The sequence below is a fragment of the Melanotaenia boesemani genome, chromosome 18, assembly GCF_017639745.1.
Source record: "Melanotaenia boesemani isolate fMelBoe1 chromosome 18, fMelBoe1.pri, whole genome shotgun sequence".
NCBI lineage: Eukaryota > Metazoa > Chordata > Actinopteri > Atheriniformes > Melanotaeniidae > Melanotaenia > Melanotaenia boesemani.
Genome location: NC_055699.1, coordinates 24,740,432 through 24,764,947, shown reverse-complemented (window position 1 = coordinate 24,764,947; position 24,516 = coordinate 24,740,432). Strand labels below are relative to the sequence as shown.

The window sequence follows — 24,516 nt, the reverse complement described above, 5'->3', positions numbered from 1 at the left end:
ATTAATGGAGCAACCCATGGACGAAGAATGGAGGGTGTTTTAACACACACTCTTTTCCCGGTAATAGGGTTCCACACCCGCACTTTTCCCATATTTTTTTATTTTTAAACTTATCCTGTGTTTTGTACCAAAGTGTCTGCTCTAGCAGATCTCTTCTCTGTTTGTGGAGCAGTGCCTCCTCGTCTTATGTTGTTCTGTGAATTATAACGGCTTTTCTCTCTTGTTACGTGTGTTTATGGTTCATCTGAGAAGGAGGAAACTAGCAGCTCATGGTTCACACCATCGCATATTTACCCCAAAGTTTTTGGCAGGACCTTCTTTAACACAGTAGCTGACGAAAGGATGCAGCTGTAGAAAGGATTTATGTTTCAGCTATGCAGGGGCGGGTCTAGAAAAGTTCTGGAGGCCAGGAAGGAGCACTGACCAGGAAAAAAGTGTAAAAAAAATGAAGAAAAATTAGTAAAACAAACAGCCAATGGTGTATTTTATCAGCAGGTGTTTACTTTGGGTGATGCTGCTATAGAACTTTTATCACAACACTCGCACTTCAATGGTAAAAGGAAAAACCAGTTTTTATTCAGATCATCAGTTTTATCAGAGTTTCTTCATCAGTGTTGGCTGTTTAACTTCAGTCGTCACATCTGCTGGTTTTATGGCAGATATTCTCTTATCTTTCTCTCTTCTTCTTCATCCCAGTCTTCAAAATGATCAAATTCACCAAATAGGTGAAAACTATAAAATCACTCGTGTTTTATCTAATGTCTTGCCATTGTGATAAATAAACAGTGAAATGTCAACATAAGTTCTGAGTTTCTGTTGCCACAATTACCAACTAGTGTGTAGCCAGTGCAATAATTTACAAAAATAAGGCTATTCGACCGGAACTTTTTTTTATAGGTGTCCTATAACTCTTGTTAACAGACACCCTACAGCCAATCAGAATCGAATATTCACCCAGACCATGATAAAAAACAATATAGAAGTACATTGCATGCTGCATTTACTGACCATTGGACATCTGACATTTACCCAAGAGAAGGTCACTTAACAATAAATATTTGTAACAGCAGCTCGTTCTCTTACAATGTACAGTGTGTGCAGAATTATTAGGCAAATGAGTATTTTGATCACATCATCCTCTTTATGCATGTTGTTCTACTCCAACCGGTACAGGCTTGAAAGCCTACTACCAATTAAGCATATCAGGTGATGTGCATCTCTGTAATGAGAAGGGGTGTGGTCTGATGACATCAACACCCTATATCAGGTGTGCATAATTATTAGGCAACTTCCATTCCTTTGGCAAAATGGGTCAGAAGAGAGATTTGACGGACTCTGAAAAGTCAAAAATAGTGAGATGTCTTGCAGAGGGATGCAGCACTCTTAAAATCGCCAAGCTTTTGAGGCGTGATCATCGAACAATCGAGCGTTTCATTCAAAATAGTCAACAGGGTCGCAAGAAGCATGTTGAAAAAACAAGGCGCAAAATAACTGCCCATGAACTGAGGAAAATCAAGCGTGAAGTTGCCAAGATGCCATTGGCCACCAGTTTGCCATATTTCAGAGCTGCAACATCACTGGAGTGCCAAGAAGCACAAGGTGTGCAATACTCAGGGACATGGCCAAGGTAAGGAAGGCTGAAAAACAACCACCACTGAACAAGACACACAAGATAAAACGTCAAGACTGGGCCAAGAAATATCATAAGACTGATTTTTCTAAGGTTTTATGGACTGATGAAATGAGAGTGAGTCTTGATGGGCCAGATGGATGGGCCCGTGGCTGGATCAGTACAGGGCAGAGAGCTCCACTCCGACTCAGACGCCAGCAAGGTGGAGGTGGGGTACTGGTATGGGCTGGTATCATCAAAGATGAGCTTGTGGGACTGTTTCGGGTTGAGGATGGAGTCAAGCTCAACACCCAGTCCTACTGCCAGTTTCTGGAAGACACCTTCTTCAAGCAGTGGTACAGGAAGAAGTCAGGATCGTTCAAGAAAAACATGATTTTCATGCAGGACAATGCTCCTTCACACGCATCCAAGTACTCCACTGCGTGGCTGGCCAGAAAAGGTCTAAAAGAAGAAAAAATAATGACATGGCCTCCTTGTTCACCTGATCTTAACCCCATAGAGAACCTGTGGTCCCTCATCAAATGTGAGATCTACAGGGAGGGAAAACAGTACACCTCTCTGAACAGGGTCTGGGAGGCTGTGGTTGCTGCTGCACGCAATGTTGATCGTGAACAGATCAAGACACTGACAGAATCTATGGATGGCAGGCTTTTGAGTGTCCTCGCAAAGAAAGGTGGTTATATTGGTCACTGATTTGTTTTTGTTTTGTTTTTGAATGCCAGAAATGTATATTTGTAAATTTTGAGTTGTTATATTGGTTTCCCTGGTGAAAATAAATAAGTGAAATGGGTATATATTTGGTTTTTGTTAAGTTGCCTAATAATTATGCACAGTAATAGTCACCTGCACACACAGATATCCTCCTAAGATACTAAAACTAAAAAAGCCCCACTCCAACTTCCAAAAATATTCAGCTTTGATATTAATGTGTCTTTTCTGTTCATTGCGAACATAGTTGTTGTTCTATAATAAAATTAATCCTCAAAAATACAACTTGCCTAATAGTTCTGCACACCCTGTAGTGAAAATAAGCAGATTTCAGGCATAATATACACACACATTTAGATTTTAGAAGTTATGTCTCTGGTTTAGGCTACATGAAAAGATAAAAGGAACTGAGATTTGGAGCAGGCAAATCTTTAAGACATTTCCATTTGGACTGTAACTCACTGGCATCTGGTCAGTCTTCCCTGAAAGTTAACGTTTGCACCGCTCTATGTCCTCAGACTTTACAGTGCACCCCCCGTACTGCAACCAACGCCCCACCACCGCAGCTACGTCTGTTTTCCATTGTGCTGTAGTTGCTCATATGCAGAGCAGTGAAATGTGCTGCACAGGCACTGATGTCATTGCTCTTTTTGCCAGCTGTGGTTTTAAGTTGGAGTATTGTGGAAATTTGGGAGCAGAGTTGCCCACTGTGGGCTGTTGCAGAGGCCACTCCCCAATTCCCTCTGACTCTGGTCCAACATCTTGACTGTCTAGGTGTGGGAGGGAGTTTATATGGATATGTCCCTGCTCCTCCAGTCATCCAGCAGCACCAACCACAGAGAAATTAATAGGCTTTAAACGTACTTCTACAACCTCTGCATTGCAAACAGATGCCTACATGTTATAACGCCTTGCTACCTCTAGAGGTAAAGTCCCGTTTTCTACAAGGACTATTTTTCTCGGTGGAAGCATGACTGGACGATAACATCATTAAATTAAAATATTGTGTGAAGTTTCTTTTAGGGTTTTGGTAAGTAACCGTATGATTAGCAGGATCATTTATAATCAGATGGTCATTATTAAAAAATTGCCATTTGGTCCTGCAGGGATTTACTTGATCAATAACAAGAAGGTAACTAGTCTACTAAATCAATCAAAGAGGTCAGGTGATGTTAGACCCTCCTTCACCTGCAGCAGCAGCACTAACCGGTGGTAAAACATCTATCTCTGCAGGTCACGACTAACATAAACTTCATTCTGATTCATCATAATAATGAAGAACAATAACCTTTCTAATCATTCATGTGGCATTTTTCCAGTGTTCCTAGTAACATCATCTGTTTCATTGGGAATTAAAATGGTACAGCCCAAAATATTGATGTGTTAACTTACACATACCCACCTCTTTATCCAAAATTTAGCAAGTACTTTTAATACTTTAACTATGTTTAAAAGCACATACTTACTTACTTTAAGTGGTACTTTTAGCAAAGTAAAGTAGTAAAGTATTTTTAGTACAGTAGGTATTTAAATCCTTCTAGCACTACTGTTCTGTGTTGACTATACATCCAGAGTCATTCACCTACGCACAGAGAGCTGCGTTACATGAGCAATGATGCATGTCTATGCAAAAGTACACAATAGAAATCACTACATTTAACAAAGCTGAATAGCCACAGCAGCAGAAAGTACAAGGGATGCGTTGTCATAGGAACCTGCATAAAAACTGATGCAAACGGACAGAACTATGCTTTTACTTTTACTCTGCCCGACTCTTCCTTCTCTAGGCTCGGGAAAATGCACAAATTGTGCTGGAACAGCATCAGTCATCAGTCTCAGCTGCTCTTTTTCTTGTCCTCAAAACACACCTGCAGAGTGACGTCTGAAACTCATTTCTCACGTTGTCCCATGACAGTCAGGCACAATCTCACATTAGTGTTATAAAATACCTACATGTGCAGTAAAAACAGTTTTCTGTTAGGTTGTTTCTCGTTTTCTAGTTGCATCATCTTGAGGGAAGCCAAACATCCAGATCTATTGTTAGTGGATGAAACTCTGCCGATTCTAATAAACACATCACATTTCCCCAATGTCTAAACCTGTTTAATCTTACAGAACATGAGTCATTGCTGCAGATTTGAACCAACAGTGGTTGTGTAACAAATGAAGCTGCTGATACTTGCATCTGTTTTAATAAAGCTTTTGAATGCATGACTTTAACTCTGAGTAGTTTTACTGAGGTTTTGTCAGTGGAATTCCTCCAAAGTTTCACTAATCGACATCAAGTAACATCTGACTTTTACCGCCTGTTTTTCCCTCTGATTATCTGGTGAATGTCATCTTTGAAGCTCTCAGCCAGGTGTTCAGGTCTCCTTGAAGAGTTGTATAGATTTCTCTCCACGTAGGAGGTTGGAAATGTGTCCTTGAGGAAAAACCTCCCACCTTCTCTTTGATTTCATTGTATAATAAAGTCTTTTGTTTGAGTCATTATTTTTTTCTATTATTTTTCTCTGTTAGTATAGTTATGTTTAAACATAAAAATGTGAATTGAAATAAATGTTTTGCAAGAATCTTCCAGCCGGCAGAGAAAGCAGCATGGAGAGCTGGGTTGCAGACATTCATATGACAGTTTACATAAGCAGAAATCAATATTTGATCAGGAGTGTGTGCCGTTCTGTGTGTATGCAAAAGTGAAGTATCAGAGAAATCTTGATGGAGTTATATAAAAAAAAAAAAGACTGAAAATTCTTATACAAATCTCTTCGTTAATATTAAATATTCATGTTTTGACAGATAACTTTTACAGTTGCTGCTTGTATAATACTTATAATTTGGATAAATGATTTAATTCTCCTCAGCGTGCTGAAGCTTCTCTCTGACAGCTGATTGGTTGTGGTGGCTGTTTATGTTATTTCATCATTTAAAATTTAAAGATTGTTTTCAGTCAACATCCTTAAAAACTTTTTGCTAACTCCCCAAACTCTGCAAAAAGTAAGCATGAAAAGCAGAGCCTTGACTTTATAGTTATTAGTTAGTCTTTCTGGTGAAACTTGATGCCGTTTGAATAACCTGTGGATGAAATGCCCATCAAGTTTTTTCTCTAAAAACTTGGATGAAAAGTGTGTTGCACTGCTTGGGCTGTAAATTATTTACCCATTTCGAAGGATTTTGTTTTTTCATAGTAAAAATTTTACAGTTTCTGTTCTTGGTTTCAATATGAAATTTAAAACGGTCTGTTCAAAGCTTTAATTAATTTTATTTTATTTTAATCTCAGGAGGGCTGTTAGCACGATGATACCAGTCATCCCTGAAAGTACTGCTTTCTTGCTGAAAGTTAGATGATTATAAACCACTTAAATAAATAAAAATAAACACCTAAGAGACGATTAATCAGTATAAAGATAAAAACGGGGCTATCCTGGGTTTGTCCAAAGGTCAAACGCTAGTCACTGCACACAGCCAGAAAGTTTTGTGACACATCTTTCCAACTATTCATCCTCTGTGTTCTGCAGAAAGGTCAGGTTGCCATGGTAATAGGTTAATAAGGGTATTCCAAACATTTGAAGAAAGTATCTTAAAATGCTTTCCATTTCCTCAGGCTGCATCAGATATTTTATCAGTCTAACAAGTTCTTCCAGATGTTTCTGTCTGGACGCCCAAACATCTCAACCAACTCTCTCCAGTGTTAACCCAGGATGTCTGGAAGGCTGACCTATCTTCCCTGTTCACTGTTGCTTTACAGTTAAGCCTCAAACCAGGGGCAGTGCCACCCTTACAGCATGTTCAGACCTTCCTGATGATAATTGAGGTAAAACATTACCTCATGACATGACATGAAAATGTTTGTTTTCCTTAAAGCACAGTGTAATTGTATGGATTTGTACTGTATATAGTAGCATTCAAAGTAAACTTAACATTAAATCCTGATCAGAATTAATTTAGCTGAAGAAAAAAAGCGGGAAGGATGAGCACACATTGTTCATAAATGTGGAAACCCTTCTGGCTTTAAGGCCAAAATGTTTCCATCGTTATGTCCAATGCTGCAATCCAGCCAACTTCCTCAAACTTAGCGGGGTCCCGACAGAGAACCACTGATGGTCTCCAGCGCCGCCTGGCCAGCAACACTGACCCAACATGGCGGTTGTCACTAACTCCTGCTTGTTCACATTTTCCTTCTCACAACTAAAATAACTCTGCAGGACACTTTAAAGCTATATGACCACTCTTGGAAATCTTATTTACCACATGGCTCACTGTCAGAGGAAAGGCCTACAAATGTCCCTGTGCTGCTGCGAGTCCATGTAGACTTTAAAAGTTGGACACTGCAGCAGAAGGAATGTGCTAAACTTGGCTGAGCTATAATAACTGCATGTTTGTGGGAGTCCTGGATAGAAATTGTTCATTTCCCATCAGAATTCATCTGCAGACCTATAATTTGGGTTATTTTAGGAATGTCAGACTATCCAGTGGTCACTGCATCCTCTGAATGGCTCTGGCAAAACCGCAGGGGCTGACCTGCACCCAAACAATCGCACCACAGTATAACAAACACAAATGCCTTATCCATCAGCATTCCCTGGAATGAATCAGCAGCAGAAAAACATGCTCAACATTTCAGATAATGTTGGGCAGTCATCATGAGGGTGCATTTCACATTTAGGTCGTCTAAAACTGAATGTGCAGGACATCTAAGTTCTAGGATGTGATTACGCTCTATGCAGAGGGAGAAAAAGTGAGCTCACCACATTATAACCCAAAGCCGGTATCTTATCTTTTCAGTTTCTTCCTTTGGAGAGCTTTTAGGTTTCTGGGCGGTGAGCCCACAGCAACTGATCAGCAGCTGGCTGAAGAGGAAGAGAGAAATCCAGCCAGTAACAATCATATACAACCACATTTCCAAAAAACTGTTTAAAATGTAAATAATGTAAATCTCCCAGGCTTCAAAATGGTTCAGCAGCCTGCATTGACTACATTAAGAAGCAACATGATTCTAATGTTCCTCAATGTAAAATTGCAAGAACTTTAAATTTCATATTATCCAGAATTGGAAGACATCTCTGTGCACAAGGGATAAAAAAAACAATTCAGGAGGCCCATGATGATGATGTTCTGCATTATAAACAGACATGATTCTGTCATGGAAATTATTACATGAGCAGAAGAACATTTTCAGAAATCTCTGGTGCAATATCATCCACGCATGCAGGTTCAAGCTCGATCATGCAGAGAAGAAGCCAGACACGATCCAGAAATGGCCCCGTCTTCTGGTTAAAGCTCATCTAAAATGGATGGATGCAGAATGGAAAACTGTTCTGTGGTCAGAAAAACTTTTTTTCATGAAAGTCTCATCCTGCAGTTTACCGAGTAGAGGCCATCCAGCTTGGTGTACATTACTGATGGTGTGGGAGTACATTAGCACCTATGGAACTGTGAGTTTACTCATCTAGAAAAGTGCTAATAGGTTGTAGAGCAGGGCTGTCAAAGATACAGTCAAACCCGGCCTGCCAGAGGGTCCTAATTACTCATGAGGATGACATAGATGTGGAAATGTACAGATACGTACATTTAAAATAACTTCTAGCTCTTGATACATGAATAATTTTAAAAAAATGTAATTAAGAAGAAAATATAATTAGCATAATTTGTCAAGAGCTAGAAGTTATTTTAATTGTACTTAAATTAAATTTTAAAATGTTGATAATGTACTAAAACAGAGGAAAAATTGTGAGTGTTCATGATTTATAGGTTGATATGTTGTTATTTCAGTTTAAGAAGTTTATCGTCATGTGCACAGCAGCAAAGAAGGGTTTGTACTGAGGGATGTAAAATCTTTTGACAATGCACGCTAAAACTAAGCTCCAAGCAATAAAAAAACAATAAAATATTTATACATCAATTAAAGTTTGAAGAAAAAACATTAAATAAAATTAAATAAATTAGCATGAATAGGTATAAATGTTCAGAATAATTTAACTGCAAATAAAAAAGCAACTAAATAATATATACACATCAATAAAGTCTGCATGAAAAGATGTGCATGAGCAAATATAAGTTTGCAAGATGGTGCAAATGCAAATCACAGTAGATGGAGGTGTTGCATGGTGTTGTTTTATTAGCCCGACCCAACAGAGATCAAATTGCGCTGCATGTGGCCCCTGTACTAACATGAATTAGATACTCCTGCTGTGGAGCAATATAATTTCTAATCTAGAGAACCTCTCTTTCAGGGAATGTGTTGCATATTCCAGCAAAGCAACGCAAGACTGCATATCATACCTGTATGATTTGTAGTACAGTAACATGGTAGCTGGACTGACCTGCTTACGCCCCACATCGTTCACACACTGAAAGTAGTTGCCACATCAGAAAATGCAAAATATGACAAATAAGAGTGGGACTGTTGAGCAGGTTGTCTCCTTTAGACAGACAAGAATGGGACAGCACATTTACCAGAGGAAAGGATGCGACACTGAAAACATGATTAATGCACTTTTAATGTGTACTACTGCCATCAAATTCATGATGAGTTGATATTCATCACGAAATAAAAAGCACAGCAAATATTGAAAATGAGGCCTTCATGCTCTGTTTCTTTTTTGAGATTTGCAAGTCAATCCTCACACCAGCATAAAATCCACTCAAATCCAGTGTAGATTAGATTTTAAAACGTTTATTACTTGTTTTCAGGTGTTTAAATCTGTTAGCTCCTTCTTATTTCTTACTTCTTATAGCTTTTAAAAGGAAATTAATCTTAGTGGATACAAGGCTCCCCTTAATACTTAAGTGTTTTTTTATTTCTTTTAATTTTCTATTTGTTTATTGCTGAATTGCTGAACATGTTGTTGCTGGACCTGACACGAGGACCTAAAGAAAGGGGCTAAGCAGAAGAGGAAGAAGACAAGGATACAAAATTTAGAAAACAGCAAAACCTTAAAATCAAAATCAGACAACCAACTGCTACAAGTGTAAAGAAATTTACCAGAGAACATCCCACAGCCTCTATGAGAAAACAAAGCAGACAATTATCAGGAGCACCTTTAGGAAAACAAACATAACTGCAGCTGTAGGTGATTAAACCTGCAGGACAACAGTGTCTGTGGGAGTGTAAATGATAAAAGAATGAGTTGTATTTAATAATGAGTGTCATCATGCAAAAGAAACAATCCCTCCTGCAAGGATCAGAGGGAGACCAAGAGGTCCCAAAGACCTGGGCAGCCATCACAGACAACCACCCAGCAGGTCAGACATTTTAACTTTGTTCTCTCCTTCCAGAGCTCTGCGATCCACTGATCAGTTGCTTCTGGTTGTCCCAGGTTAAAACTATGGAACTGCCTTGTCCTCTACATCAGGACCTCACCAGCTCACCAGTACCAAGACCTTTTATTTACTTCTAATTTTTTATTTTTTTTTTTAAGTTCGGCAACATAAGAACATTCATTAGAAGTGAAATCGAATAAGACTTGTGGGTGTTGTGAAATGCAGAGAGAAAGTAAAAAAACAAAGAAAAAGTTGTTTGTAGACATTTTGCAGAATTCAAATATAGATGTAGGCACTTTAAATTTAAATTTTATTTGTCACATACAAAATCATATACAGTACGATATGTAGTGAAAAGCTTATTACAACTGTCCTATATTTGAAGAAGAATGAAAAACTAAGTTGAGATGTTTTCATTACAGTTGATAGTACAATAAATTTAATCTCCAAGCTCCATCTAAGGAAGGAGTCCGTTCTCAGCTGCAGGCATGCGTCATTTGTTCTATCATGTAGACCTGCATCCACTGCATCTTTAACCATTATTATTTTTTAGCTATTAATAAGAGTATATTTAAGATGTCTATTAGTCCTAGTTTTGTTTTTGTTAAGTGTTTTTCATAAAACAAAAGAATTACAGATATTAAGAAATAGTAAAAGGCAGCAACACATAGCAAGAATCAGAAGGGTTTTAAAATCTGTTCTGTGACTGACTGGAAACCAGTGTAAATATTTTAAAACTGGTGTGATGTGTTTTGTATGAGCTGCAGATGTTTAATGCTCTTTTTAGGAAGTCCTGTTAAAAGACCGTTAGAGTAAATCAGCCTTCTGGAGATGAATGCATGGAAGAGTTTCTCTTGGTCTTTCTGGGAGACTAAACTTTTAATTCTGTTGATGTTTCTAAGCTGGTAAAAAGCTGTCTTAGTGACAGCTTTGATGTGGCTGCTGAAAGTCAGATCTGAGTCTATCAACACTCCCAGGTTACGAACTTGGTCGGTGATTTTAAGAGCCCGAGTCTCCAGGTGTTTGCCAATGCTGACCCTCTTCTCTTTGCTACCAAACAGAATAATCTCAGTTTTGTCTTCATTTAATTGTAGAAAATTATCCCTCATCCAGGTGTTTATTTGCTCCAGACACTGACACAATAAGTCTATTGGACTGCAGTCATCTGGTGACAGAGACACATAAAGTTGTGTATCATCTGCATAACTTTGATAATTAATGCTATAGTTCAGTAATATTTTACCCAAAGGGAGCATATACAAGTTGAACAGAAGAAGTCCAAGTTCTGAACCCTAGGGGACTCCACAAGTCATGCCCACGCACTCAGATTCGTAGCTGCTTATCGTAACAAAATAACTCCGGCCTTCTAAATTGGGCCTGAACCAGTTAAGAACCGCTCCAGAAAGTCCAACCCAGTTTTCCAGCCTGTGCAACAGGATTCTGTGATTTACAGTATCAAACTTGGCACTGAGATCCAACAGAACCAGGACTGATACTTGACCAGAATCAGTATTCAACCTAATGTCATTTAGCACTTTGACCAGGGCTGTTTCAGTGCTGTGATGAGGTCGGAAGCCGGACTGAAATTTATCAAGATTTCCACTTTCATTTAAAAAGTCATTAAGCTGGTGAAATACAACTTTCTCAATAATCTTGGAAATAAAAGAAAGGTTAGAGACAGGTCTATAGTTGTTCATTATAAAGGGATATCTGTTTGTAAAATCTTTTCTATTTCTGCTTTTACATTATTCCAAAGCTGTTCCAAACTCATTAAAAAAAAAAAATTAATTCAGGCTGAGTTTTTGACATTTTGTTATTTGTATTGTTTTTTGGTATTTTAATCTATTTTTGTGACGCTGTTCTCTTGTTTTTGTTTTGTTTTGTTTTTTTGTTTGTTTGTTTTTTGTTTGTTTTTTTTGTACAGCACTTTGATCAATGTCTTGTTTTGAACATGCCTATAAACAAACTTGACTTAAACATTATTTGAAGACTACTTTCCACAAAACACTAAAATCTGCTCAACACCAACAAAGTAAAATCCTTCTACACCTGAACTCCTCCTGTTGGTATCACACCACACAGAAGCTTATGCTCAAACAGATCTGAGGGACTGTTCCAGGATTTTGTGTGTGCTTTAGTTTGGATATGAACTGTTGTTATACTTGTAAGGGAAGAAAAGTGTGGGTAAGAGGGCACGCTGGCCAATCCCAGCACATGGGGATGATGTAAAGCCTCCTCACCTCTGAATCTGTGGTATGAACAGCTGCTTTGTGTTAATGGAGAGATTCACTATGATCCACCCTGATCTGGGTCTAAGCAAGCGGACAGCTGCACTCATATTACACAGGAAAGTGGCTTTTTTGTAGTTGTTCATCTACCTGTTTTTAATTCTTACCTGTGTAAACGAAGTCAGAAAGGCTGAATTAACCTGCTGCAGAAAAGTGTACTGTGAGTCCCTACTGGGCTCTGAAATTTAGATGTTCCCCAAAAGCAGCATAAAGATGTTCTCATGTAGATGAAAAATTATTATCCACGACATATGCAAAATCCTCTGTTTCCAAAAATGGAATATCACATTGTTTTATGGATGCATGCATGATGCTGCATCTGCTGAATCCACACATGGTCTTGTTTGATTTGCTGGACTTTTAAAGATAAAGGGAAATGTGCAAACCTTATGTGCTGCAGACTCAGTTTTACATGCACCAACATTCGTAACGCACATTTTCAGGCACAAACTGACTATGAGCAAATACATTTATGGAAATTAAAAAAGTAATACCTGTTTCAGTCTCTTGTTCTATGCTGATTCATGTTTACTTTGCTTGGCTTGATCATGAAGTTGCCTTCTCTTGTAATCATAAAAAAGTTAATATTATTGGATGTCAGATACTAAGACCAAACTATGATTGATGTTTAATAAAGATATAGTCACTGCTCCTCTACACCCAGAGGAGCCAGATAAGGTGGCTCGGGCATCAGGTCAGGATGCCTCCTGGTGAGGTGTTCCGGACACGTCCCACCGGGAGGAGGCCTCGGGGAAGGCCCAGGATACGCTGGAGGGACAACACCTCTCGGCTGGCATGGGAACGCCTCGGGATTCCCTGGACAAGCAGGTGAAAGTGGACGGGGAGAGGGAAGTCTGGGTTTCCCTGCTTAGGCAGCTGCCCCCACAACCTGACCCCGAATAAGCGGCAGAAAATGGATGGATAGATGGATGGATGGATGGATGGATGGATTCACCAGAACAATTTAATTAATTCCCTCTTTCCTTCTTCTGGACCATCTACCTCCTACATTCTTTGCTTCAACCAATAGCCACTATTGTATTTCACACAGGAATGATACCTGAGGAAGTCCACTAGAAGGATTGTTGATGTCTTCAGTGCTTTTACAGAAGGAATGTTAGGTGGGTGGCAGAGTTGTGGTAAACCACTTCCCTTAACATGTCTGCAGCCTGGATTCAGACATCCTCTGCACAAGTAAGCCATTACTTCAGTACATTTGTTTCAGTTCATCACACAGAGCCATCGTGGTCACTCACACATATCACTCTTTTGGAAAATGCCCACCAGACTTGGAAGAGGTCGCTCTCAATGTGTATTTTGCCATCCCAGTGTACTGTTTGAGCTCCTCTGAGTATCACTAGGTTGCTGAATGGCAAAACACACAGTCCCAGTCACACACACATGGCCAGAGTAATATAAATCTGACTGGAGCAACAGATGTGCAGACAACTCCGGAAAATTCTAATTATATGTAAGAAGGAGTTTCAAGCAGGCATAAAATGATAAATATATCATGGAATACATTCATCTCAGTGAAACCAGGGATCGTGCCTATACAAAGATGTGTGTACTACTGAAGAACATTCCTATGCAAAGTGTGGAATTTACTAATCTGTACTTATATTTAGGGATATAGGCAGATTTAAGCAGAGCTCTGGCTTTATTGACTTCACAGCATTCAGTCTTCATGTCCTCAAAATAGTAAATATTACCTTTGCAAAGGTCTGTCTGTCTGTTAGCAACATAACTCAGAAAGTTATGGATGGATTTTGATAAAATTTTCAGGAAATCTCAGAAATGGAATAAGAAATAAGAGATTATATTTTGGGGGTGATCCCAACCACCATCTGGATCCAGGAATTTTTTAAAGGATTCTTTACCACGGGGAGCTTCTAACTCAACAGATAATGCTCAAAATCATTGGCAAATAATTTATAAGATGACATTATGGTAGATGTTAAATCCACTAACAATGAACCCAAAGAGCCACCATTACAGAAAATGCTCATTTCTTCAATAACTTCAAGACTCTTACAACCAGGACGGGTCAGACCGAATATTCTGGCACCCCCACCAGTTTTGAACCCACCCCATGCCAAAACTTAGTAAAACACACAATGGTCTGGACGACTTTTGATGAGACTAAAGCTGTTGTCTTAGGACCTGAGCACCACAGGACACACAGGCGAGCCATGTTACTCTGCATGGTATTAACTTCATATCTCACTACCTATGTCTAGAAATAAGACTCAGTGTAGCCTTCGCTTTCATTCTGGACCACAGATGGTGGTCCATAAAGTGAGAACACAACTTGGGGAAAAAAAACTTTTAAATATGTTGCTTGTTCCATTTGGAATAACTTACAAACTGATTTAAAATGAACAAAACTAATATCTCTGGGGAAATTCAAGTTGATTCTATGAGCTCGAGAAGCATGAGTGTGAGCCCTTTGCAGTAGAGCCCACGCTAATGTACTACCTGATGTTGGTTACCTTGTGTTGTACCACTATGTGTAATGACAATAAAGGCTTTGAACTGAATTTTATACCTTCATTTTGATTGGTTTGATAGTTGATCTCTGTTATGTGGTGTATTACAAACTTGTGCTTGTGCTGCTTTCTTGGCTAAGTCATGCTTTAAAAAGAGGTTTATAATCTTAAAGAGGTTTTTATCTGGTTAAATAAAGGAGGAGGAGAGAACTTGGCTTCTAGTTCTACGATGGGGAGCAGGTTTTAAGGACCACCTTGTTTAATTTGCATTATGCTGCCAGAATCAGGAACATCCTTTCTCAGAGCGAGGCAGAAGAACTAGTCCATGCATTTGTCTCTTCAGGATAGGACAACTATAATTCCTTTATTAGTGGATTGTCCCAAAACTTCTCTGAAAGACCTCCAGCTGAAGCGAGGGTTCTGATTAGCATTAGCTGGAGAGATCATGTTTCTCCACTTTTAGCTTCTCCTTACTGGCTGTCTGTTAAACCCAGGATATAATTTAAAATTCTCCTCCTCAAATATAAAGTTCATAATTACTAAGCTCCATTGGATTTTACTGATGTCATAGTACCATATTTTCTTCACTCTCAGACTGCTGGTTTATTTGTGGTTCGTAGAGTTTCTATAACTAGAATGGGAGGCCGAACCTTCAGTTATCAGACCCCTCTCTGTGGAACCAGCTCCCAGTTTGGCTTCAGGGAGCAGACACCCTCTCTAGGCTTTAACCTTTCCTTTTTGATAAATCTTACAGTAAGTTCTGGTTTAAACTTGCACAATGTCTGCATAAGGTCGGTTACGTCGTCACCGCTGTAGGCTGTGCGCAGGTCCGTAAAGGCTTGAGGTGCACCTCTTGTGATTGGTCAGTTTGTTATTACGTGTTTCCAGATATTTGGATCTTCTAGCTGAATTGGCATGGTAACTTCCATTCATTTGTTTGCAGTGTAAATTTTTTAACATAAGAATTTTTTTTTTCATATGCGTCCATGTACTGCACCACGTCAGCGGCCAGTTAAACAAACAACAAATGCCAACCAGAACTGAAAAGAGAAACTGCAACACCATGCTGTAACCCTACACTCAAGCATCAGCTACGCCAGGGATCACCAACTCCGGACCTCTTGAGCCAGTGTCCTGCAGTACCTGCTGGCATCCCTGATCTATGCCAACCCTACCAAATGTAGACACCGTATACATCCACCTTAAGCCATCCCAAAAGTTCTGCAGTTATAAGCCGAGGCTGATGCCAGGAGCTAATCTTTAACTTGTGTTCCTCTTTTTCTTTCTTAGAAGGTATCCCTCAATAAGAGTTATGGTGCTTGTTGGCCCCCCTTTTTCTGTCCTTTCAACCCTCAACCAGACAAGCCAACTGTCCACCCTTTCTGAGTCTGGTTTTGCTGCAGATATCTTCCTATCAAAGGAAAATTCTCTTCTCCATTGTCACCCAATGCACTGGATGGGGGATTGGATCAAGAATAGGATTTGATGAGACCAACTGGTTTCGTTGGCTAGGCAATTTTTTTATGAATTGGCTTGGATCTTATTGGATTACAGTGAATTAGATTGAACTGGATTATAACAAGATTGGACTAAATCTTTAAACGAACTTTGAGGGGACTCTTTTTTGTGAATTAAACTCAGCTAAATTGAATAAAACCTGAAATGTTTGGACACTTGGTGCCCTCGATGCCAGAATGTCTTAAATGTAGTTAGAGGGAATCTGAACATTAGAAAGTGGTAACAGCTTTACCGTCCCACCTTCTTTAGGAGCATGCTGCATGCCTGGGATTGTATAATTATCCTGGTCTAAACCAAGTAAAATTATACTACACTGAAACACATATCTATATGACAAGTAGGAGATCTGTATGCTTGATAGATTAAATCCTTCCTTGACCAGAATCAGGTACCCATCAACCTTTTTCATCCTCCATCTCTGCATAGATTCAACACCTTGAAGGGAGTACTAATAAGCATACTGGGTTAACATGGTGCAGAATGCGATAACTCACATCTGGAGCACAAACAGCACCTCCATTCAGCTTAATTGCAGATACTGAAACACTGGCAAAAAGACAGAACATCCATGCTTGAACCAGATGTAAAAAAATATGTGCCTGTAGAGAAAACCTTCGCATTTCATCTGCTGCTGCAGGTCTCCTCTGCTTATTCACTGTTCAGTGAGCACTGGTTCGGTTAACAAGCATCAGAAAACCAACACTGACTGATTTCAACATAATCAACGTGCTACAGAACGTTTGTACAGCATTTTCTATCCAAACCTAAATGACATTTCATTATATTTGGGACTGATGAAATGTTTATTGAACCAAAATGTGCAACCATTAATGAGTAAGTTGCTTTGCAAAAATAATATAGATACCTCACAGTCTTCATTACTACTCTCTCTCTCTCGCACACACACACACACACACACACACACAATGACATCTGTCCTTCCCACAGGATGCATTACCTGTATGATTTGTTCTGTGAGGGCCAACAGGCATGAAAAATGGATGAGTCACAGGGCTTGATGGAGAACATACAAACACATACGCATACAAACACACACACAAACACTATCTCATACGCATAAGAGTAGTTAAGAGATTACTCAACACATTGCCTCTCTCTCTTTTTTTTTTCTTTTTTTTTGTTTTTGCCATGTTTCTTTCATGGATACGAAATTCTCTAAAGGAAGGTTGGGCTTAATTAGCTGTAACCCACAAAAGACAATCCACAAATATGCTGCACAATCCATAATACTGCAGAAGACAGAAATACAGCCACAGTTCCAAAAAAAGTTGGGTTACTGTGTAAAATGTAACTAAGAACAGAATGCAATGATTTACAAATCTCATCAACACATATTTTATTCCCATATCAGATGTTGAAAGTGAGACATTTTATCATTTCATGGAAAACATTTTTAATCTGATGGTAGCAACATGTCTGTAAAAAGCTGGAGCAGGAGCAACAAAAGGCTGGAAAAATAACAACTGGAGGAGCATTTGACAACTAATCAGGTTAACTGGCAACAGGTCAGTAACATGACTGGGTATAAAAGGAGTATTTCAGAGAGGCAGAGTCCCTCAGATGGAAAGATGAACTAGTTTCTGGAAAGCATGGACGGCGTGTCCTGCAGACTAAAGAGGAGAGGGAGAATCCAGCTTGTTATCAGTGGACAGGTGAAAAGCTGCATCTCTGATGGGATGGGGCTGCATTAGTGTCTATGACGTGGGCAGCTTCCTCATCTGTGAAGCTCCATCAATGCTGAAAAGTACATGGAGGTTTTAGAGCAACATCTGCTCCCATCCAGACAACGTCTCTTTCAGGGAAGGCCTTGCAGATTTCAGCAAGACAATGCTGAACCACATCCTGCATCCATCACAACAGCCTGGCTTCACAGGAGAAGGGTCCGGCTCCTGAACTGGCCTGCCTGCAGTCCAGACCTTTCACCATAGCATCCTGTTTTTATTTCCATTTTACACACCATCCCATTTGCTTTCTTTCAGTTTCTAAATCACATTACATTTGTGACTTCTCTACTCTTTCTTTGTTTGCCCAGCAGGTACCACAGCTAACCTGTAAACATCTGGAAACCAAATTAATCTTAGAGCTCATATTTCATTGGCTCTGGCAGAATGCACCCTGAAACTATAATACAAGCATGTAGGATGGTAAGAGTGTTATATTCAGTTGTTACAGCATATTAAATGCAATTGTTTTTACATTTTCTCCCAAATCCTCAGCTTTGGATTGTTTACATTTGCGCAAACAAGGCTCTCTTAATGACTGCAATCATATGAATCCATGCAATGAGCAGCACAATTAAAGATTTCATGCAATAGTGCAAATCTAGGGTTGCCTGGCACAGTCTGTTTTGCTCCAAGGCTTGCATGCACTCAGCCCATTGTCGGAAGCCAGTATCCTACTTTCCAAACAGGCCACCTACAAAATCACCTCTCCCTCCTGTAAACAGCAATTTATTGGGAGTCCAGCTGCAGCTCTGGGACTGAAGTAGGAGTAAGGCCTCTTTTACACAGTCAACTGTCGAGCACATCTGGAGCATCTGTGAACCTCTGTGTTGTCTATATTATCAGTTTGCACCCTTGTTGTCATTGTCAGACTCCATCAGCTTTTTTTTAGCTGATCTGCATCCTGTCCACTAGTTAGAGCACTCAGTCTGTTTGTTGAACGTAGTGAATGGGTGTAGAAGGCAGTGAGGACAGAAAGCTAATGGCTGCTTCATATTACACACAATCTGTTCTCATTTGTTATCTTCATTTCACAAAGACAGGCCCCTGTTGAATGAACAAACTGAAGACCAACTAATAATCATAACTCCAGTGAGAGCACTGCTGTTTAAAATGACAGAAAAACACTCAGCACATCATGCTTTGTCTCTATTTTTGTTTTAATCTATGCAATCTTTTTTGTCATTCCCTTCTGGACTGTCTTCTTGCAGAGCAGACTGTACATACTAGGCATCAGTTGGAAGCAGTCTTTGTGGTTTGTTTATGTGGTGTTTTGTTTGTTCAGACGCTGGCAACATGAGCACACACAGCAAGGGGCCTCTCATCAGTGCTGGGTCTTTACATCAGTTTGAGGCATCAGAGTCCCAAGGCTCACAAAGTGGTGGTTGAAGATTCTCATGCTGCTACAGATCAGGGGAGATAGGACAGCAAATAACGGGTCCTAAAAATTTTACTTAGTGTTTATGTTTGTACAACCGACTCTGATCTGATTCCCCCGTCCAACTGCAGGTCCTGTCTGCCGTGGGTAGCAGTTTTTTCATCAGCGCTGGTGCTATTGACAGAAAAAACAGAGCTTGGTCCATTAACTCCCCACCTGTAATAAATTAAAACAATCTGACTTTCACTTGCCTTTGCTGCTGTCCAAGAAAACTCTGAAAGTTCTGACTAGACCGGCCTTGTTTTTCCTTAAGCAAGGAGGACCACCAACATAGTGAGGCCCCTTGGAGTGCCAGCTTAGTGGTTGCTTTGTACCCTAACATCCCCCGATTAGTGTGCATTACTCAGTTTTACTGTCCAGCTGCATGAACTTTGCTGATGTCTGCTGAAAATAAAAAAACATGAACAGAGAACAATGAAAATATTGATCTAAGCAGTTGGTTAGGTGGGATGTAGAGTTTGGGATATTAATGCTTCCTCATGACGACCGCCACCGGGGCCAACGGTACGTCTGCCTCCGACATGACGACCGCCACCGGGGCCAACGGTACGTCTGCCTCCGTCATGACGACCGCCACCGGGGCCAACGACACGTCTGCCTCCGACATGACGACCGCCACCGGGGCCAACGACACGTCTGCCTCCGACATGACGACCGCCACCGGGGCCAACGGCACGTCTGCCTCCGACATGACGACCGCCACCGGGGCCAACGGCACGTCTGCCTCCGACATGACGACCGCCACCGGGGCCAACGGCACGTCTGCCTCCGACATGACGACCGCCACCGGGGCCAACGGCACGTCTGCCTCCGTCATGACGACCGCCACCGGGGCCAACGGCACGTCTGCCTCCGACATGACGACCGCCACCGGGGCCAACGGCACGTCTGCCTCCGACATGACGACCGCCACCGGGGCCAACGGTACGTCTGCCTCCGACATGACGACCGCCACCGGGGCCAACGGTACGTCTGCCTCCGTCATGACGACCGCCACCGGGGCCAACGACACGTCTGCCTCCGACATGACGACCGCCACCGGGGCCAACGGTACGTCTGCCTCCGACATGACGACCGCCACCGGGGCCAACGGTACGTCTGCCTCCGACATGACGACCGCCACCGGGGCCAACGGTACGTCTGCCTCCGACATGACGACCGCCACCGGGGCCAACGGCACGTCTGGACAAGGAGCGCTGTGGAAACGGCTGCTCCGTCGGTCTGCCTGTTCCTGTATGTGTTATGTGTTTATGTTTTTGTCTAGTCTTGGACGGGTTGTACCGAAAACATGAATTTCCCTGCAAAGGGATTAATAAAGTATTTCTGATCTGATCTGATCTAAACATTCATTCAGTAAGGCTGACTTTTTTTATTCTGTGTATCAGATGGTGTTGAGAGTTTACACTCAAATTACTGACTAACAGACATTAACAGACTTGCGCAGAATTTCACAACAAGCTGTCGTGGAAATTCATTTAATTTAAATCAAGTGTCACGGAGCAGTGAAACATCTAAAACCTGCAGCACAGTAGCCCGGAAGGACTAGAACTGGTTAATCCCCGTTTTTTTCTTTTTTCTTTTTTTTTAACATGTACAGTAGATCTTTATTCATACTTCAAATCACACCTGTTGACAAGTCAGCAAAGTGACTGCAAACTGAGGAAGATGTCTAGTGAATCTCTTTTAGGACTCTTTTTGAAGCTCAAATTTTAAAACCAGTCTTATAGGTGTGACCTACAACCCCAATTCCAAAAAGTTAGGATCCTGTGTAAAATGTAAAGAAAAACAGAATGCAATGATTTCCAAATCTCATCAACTCATATTTTATTTCCAGTAAAAATGAACAGTAGATCACATGAGTGCACCCCTCACATTTTTGCAAATATTTTAGTATATCTTTTCATGAGATAACACTATATACATTAAACTTTGTTATACAGAATATCAAATATCTGTATTTCAAATTTTCATTTCTATAGTGCTGTCTCATGAAAAGATATACTAAAGTATTTACAAAAATGTGAAGGGTGTACTCACTTATATGAGATACTGTCGCTGATAGTGAATCTGATGGCAGCAACACTTCTGTAAAAAGTAGTTCCAGAGTGATGTTCAGCATGGTGTAGCATCTCCTCTTCTTCTAACAACTGTCTGGAAACATCTGGAAAGTGAGGCGACCAGTTGCTGGAGTTTTAGGAGAGGAATGTTGTCCCATTCTGGTCTGATGCAGGATTCTAGTTGCTCTAGTCCTAAACCTTGGTTCTTGGATTTCTGCTTCCGTGATGCTCCAGATGTTTAGTATTGGTGAAAGGTCTGGACTGCAGGCAGGCCAGTTCAGCAGCCAGACTCTTCTCCTGTGAAGCCATGATGCTGTGATGGATGCAGGATGTGATTCAGCATTTTCTTACTGAAATCTGCAAGACCTTCCCTGAAAGAGACGTTGTCTGGATGGGAGCAGATGTTGCTCTAAAACCTCCATGTACTTTTCAGCATTGATGGAGCTTCACAATTTTTCATTGAAGACTTTTTCTGAATTTGTTTTACAATATTTCGACCCACTTTGTGTCAGATTGGTGATCATGTCCATCTTTCCACCTGAGGGACTCTGCCTCTCTGAAATACTCCTTTTATACTCAGTCATGTTACTGACCTGTTGCCAATTAACCTGATTAGTTGTCAAATGCTCCTCCGGTTATTTTTATTTTTCCAGCCTTTTATTGTTCCTGATCCAACTTTTTACAGACGTGTTGCTACCAGTAGATTCAAAATCAGCTCATATTTTCCATGAAATGTTAAAATGTCTTGTTTAAACATCTGATTTGTTGTTTGTATTCTGCTAATAAAATATGGGCTGATGAGATTTGCAAATGATAGAAATCTGTTTCAGCAACTATTTTCATATACACCCTAGCAGACTCTTTTGATGCAGATGAACAGCAGCTGTACTCATAACTCTCCCTTGATGCTCAAAGTCCTAACTCTATTTCTAAGTCTGAGCCCTACCCTCAAAAGAAAACTAATTTCAGCTGTTTGAGTCCACAACCTTGTTTTTTTAGTCACTACCAACATCTTACTACCATAGATGAGGGTTGGAATGACAATGTTCCAGTAAACAGAAAACTTTTTGGCTCAGCTTCGTCTTCACAACAACAGACCAGAGCAACACCCTCATTTCTGCTAACAAAGCACCAGTTCTTCTGACTGTCTCTCACTCCAATTTACCATCACTCATCAACAAGACTGCAAAATACTCAACTCTTCCATTTGGGACAGTCTTGTCCTGGACATGGAGGCGGCACTCCACCCTTCTTCAGTTAAAAAGCATGGCCTCCTATTTGGAGGATTTTCATCCCGACCGCTTCCCACTGTGAGCTGAAGGTCACAGCTTGATGAGACCAACAGAATCACATAATCCTCTAAAAAACAGAGACGAAACCCTGATGCCTCAAGATCCAGTCCATGAAGATCACAAGCAACTTTGGTGACAAGTAGCTGCCCTGAGTGAGTCTAACATGCACCATAATTACCTCAAGTTTGTGCCAAGGAAAAGCCCACAACAATGAATCTAGAGGCCTAATAGAATCCCAGTCCATGGGTCCTCAAAACACACGTAGACTGGGTGGTCAAACTCCCATGACCTGGTCTGATTTTCCACGACCTGGACAAAAATGGCTTCTCTCGAATATGTAGTTCAACAATCAATCAGAACCTCCTTTCCATCATGGTGGAAAAAACTTTTCCAGGGAGCCTGATCAGTTTGATTCTCTGGAGTTTGATGACACTGTCCACCATCACTAAGTCCACTGCCTATGGAGAGAAAATTGGCTCAGTATCATTGTGTGGACATGGTTTGTAAACTGTGTAAACCATTTTGTGTGTAACTTATTAGCATACAAAAATATCTACGAATTACACAAAATAAATTTACACATGCACAAATGACAAGAATGCACAAACATTAAAATTCTAAAGACATGTTTTTACCTTCAGCCTTACAAAGCTAATACTTTCATGTTCAAAAAGATCTCTACACAGACAAATCTTTAAATCCGTGTGCACAGATCGTCTGGTTCGCATGGACAAAATTGCCTTTATGAACAGATCAGTTCGTGCGTACATGGTGCATTTGAAGTGCTTGTGGAAATCTAGATCGCCTGGATTTTCTTCTCCAGTCATTTCAAGGTGGGAAAGATGCTTTCTGAGACAATAGTTTGTCCTACGGATGGATGGATGGATGGATGGATGGATGGATGGATTTGGCTGAAATGTTTGGTCTAAAGCAGATATTAATATTATTGAAATCTGTTAGAAAACCAGTAATTCTGATATTTACCTGTGTCCTAATAAACACCAAAAAAAAAAAAAAAAAAAAAAACTGCTACCAAAGCTAACAGACAGAAAAGTCCACCACAGCCAATGACCAGATAGATGATTCTGATGTGCATCTTTCAACAAAGACCACCAGACTTTCCCATTAACGCTTGTGTTTTCCCCCAGCAAGAACAGAAACAGAGCAGGAACTACACCAGCTGCCCAGCCCACAAACAGCATCTAACGCCCTCCTCCAGCAGTGACGCATAATGTAGTTATTGATATTGACTGTTGTGAGGCAGAGAGCAGTGTCACCTCCATGTGACCGAGTTCAGGGAGAGGACACAGATTCTCAATGAGCCGATAACTGCCCCAAACAACCACATGCTCCACTGCACACTTCTCCCTCCTGGAAACCTTTACACCTTCTTCTTTTATTGTCCATTTCTTTTTTAATCTCCCATCTTGCTCTTTGTCTTAATAATCCCAACCTCTGTAATCTTACATGACAAACTGTCCGTTTACAGAATTGCTGTGAGATTTGACTTTAAATCTGTGGATCTCCTCAGCAGTCAGGAAAAGAGGTTTCTGTTTCATCCCCCACTTTCCTCTTTCTCCGGCACACACCCATGTTTTTATCTGCAGCTCGGGGTGGGGAACATGACTTGGCCAGACAGCAGGGGTGGGTTTCATGTAGCAGAAACCGCTCCAAAAGAGCCAAGACTGATCACTTTTTCACTTCACGCTAATAGCTCATTGCAGCACAGTCATACATTCTCCAAAATATAGATGACAGATGACTGATTACCATGTGGCACCAAGAGGATCACTATCCTTTCTGTAATATATCAATCAAGTAAGAATCCCTTTTGGATATGTGATATATATCTGGAGCTTTTCTGAGATAACTGGGGCAGAATCTGAATGTAGCCTATATATTGTATAATTCATATTTGCATGCAGCAAATTCTTTTTTCTTGTGCAGTTGTAAATAAGAGAAAGAGGAAGGAGCCGGTCATTAGTTTCAGTATCAGTTACTGTTTGTAAAAGAAGATTTTATGTTGAGAGAACAGTAGCTGCTCTGAAGTAATTTTGCAGGGCCAGGAAATTAATTTTCCTTAATATAACAGCACTT

The 24,516-nt window shown here is 40.5% G+C and overlaps 1 long non-coding RNA gene across 1 annotated transcript; it reads right to left on the bottom strand.

The window, feature by feature from the left end:
* Nucleotides 1-41: 41 nt before the first annotated feature.
* LOC121628442 lies at nt 42-23,561 on the bottom strand. The gene is made up of 4 exons (XR_006008175.1): nt 23,550-23,561; nt 18,418-18,425; nt 14,485-14,489; nt 42-109 (listed from the first exon to the last, which is right to left on the bottom strand). It is a non-coding gene; the product is annotated as an uncharacterized LOC121628442 (long non-coding RNA).
* Between the last annotated feature and the right edge of the window lie 955 nt (nt 23,562-24,516).